Source organism: Biomphalaria glabrata, chromosome 18, assembly GCF_947242115.1.
Source record: "Biomphalaria glabrata chromosome 18, xgBioGlab47.1, whole genome shotgun sequence".
Taxonomy (NCBI): Eukaryota; Metazoa; Mollusca; class Gastropoda; family Planorbidae; genus Biomphalaria; species Biomphalaria glabrata.
The window spans coordinates 3,473,201-3,474,988 of record NC_074728.1 but is presented as its reverse complement, the minus strand read 5'-3'; the positions used below and the strand labels follow the sequence as shown (position 1 = coordinate 3,474,988).

General features: G+C 36.1%; 1 protein-coding gene across 1 annotated transcript in view; it reads left to right on the top strand.

Annotated features, from left to right (window-relative positions):
• The first annotated feature begins 706 nt into the window (after nt 1–706).
• The window catches only part of LOC106070690 (uncharacterized), a 50,047-nt gene continuing 48,965 nt past the window's right edge, over nt 707–1,788 (top strand). Inside the window, exon 1 of the mRNA XM_056016757.1 lies at nt 707–821. The gene's annotated coding sequence lies outside the window, so the exon portion shown is untranslated. The remainder of the gene's footprint in view (nt 822–1,788) is intronic.

The window sequence follows — 1,788 nt, the reverse complement described above, 5'->3', positions numbered from 1 at the left end:
CGGAAGTGTCTTTTGTTGTCAGAGAGTGGTCAGACAGAGTCCAGCTTGTGTGTGATATGCAGTAAAAGTTTATTAAAGGTTCTGTGTTTGATCGAGTGTTACTTGTTTATTTGTAAATACAGCTGAACCAGGGACACCTAGACGTATCGAGACTTAAGGTCGTTTCTAGCGAGTTTAAAGTATAAATATAATAGGAAAGCTGTGACAGTCGTGTTACAGGGTCTTCGGGGCTAGCAGGGGCGATAAAGAGACACCCCCTAACACTTAACACGCACTGATAGGGACAAAGCGGCGCCTTCGACATTCACGGAGGTCACGGACAAAGCCGTTGTTAGCTGGAGGTTAAGTTTTTTTTCACTTTTTGCGCCTATATTCATCAACGGTTCTTCTTTGATTCTCAAACGTTGGTCCCGTGACCCTAAGTTCTTCAGCTGTCTAACTTTTTTTTTTAGTCTTTTTAGAGACCTTTTGCTCCCCGCCTCTTTCTTAGATATTGAGTGACCATTAAAACATTTGTTTCAATACAGAGACTGTATATCCTAAAATTGTAACTAGATCTCAGTCAAAAACTAAATCTTCACCTCTTGTTTACACGCAAACTTTTTTCTGTTTCGGATTTTCCATTGTTTTTTATTGAATAAACAGGAGATTAAAAAAAAATATTTTGATCATAAATGTAAATAAATATATAGGTCTGTGTATTTGATGTTTCTTCATGCATGTCTGAATAAATTAGCTTTGAAACCACTGCAGAGATTTCCTTTCATTGTTAACTTACCTGTCCAGTTCGAATCAATACAGATCCATTACGTCTGCGCAAAGTAGGTATTTAGATTTTCAAGTAGTTTCTTTAAAGTCACAAATTCACAAAAACAATAACTAAACTAGACTAGCTCTATAAATATTAATCTAGATAGTTCATGGTAGATCTCGATCTAGATTCTACTACAACTTGATCTAGAATCTAGATCTAAATCTAGAGTGTAGTCATAATTCGATCTACTCGTGGAAGTATGGTCTAGGTAAGAGGCGACGTTAAAGGGTGGAGAGTGAGGCATCCACTGCAGGTCCTCCACATTGGGAGGGGGAGGATGCAATAAACTGAACCTTTTATCACCGTCAGCCCACTGTACACATGTGGGTGGCCCTGATTTGGCACTCTCCCAGGGCCACGCACTCTGCCAAGGCCGCCTTTTGGTCTAGATTATAAAACCTTGTGTATTCCAGAATAAATTTAAATCTTTTTAAAAAAAACACACAAATCATAAATCAAGATCTAGAAATAGATTCTAAAATTTAGCCCTAGAAATCGAGATCAAAACTAGTATATAGGTCGTAATCTGTAGTCTAGACCTACACTATATTCTATCTAAACAAAACAAAACATCAACGAATAACCATCAAGTAAATCGTGTTACAATCCATATTCCCAGGTTTGTATTTGTAATATAAAATTATAATAATAAAGTCGGCTTTTAGATTTAGTCCCTTGGTCAATAAGTTCAAAGTAACTTACGACTCCCAGCAGTGTCATGAGAAACTCGTCTATATAAATTAATAGTCCCAGATATATAATTGGTCATTGAGTTGTTTTTTTTTTTGGGGTTATCAGATTTCATTTCTTTTATGGGGTCATCAGATTTCATTTCTTTTATTACTAAGACATAATCATGATGCAAATTCATTTGTGGTTGACACTTATTCACTTTCAGCACCAAACTACTAATAGATCAACTGTAGGCATATTAAAGTTTAACTTCTAAAACGTGAAATAGCTTGAATGAGTTA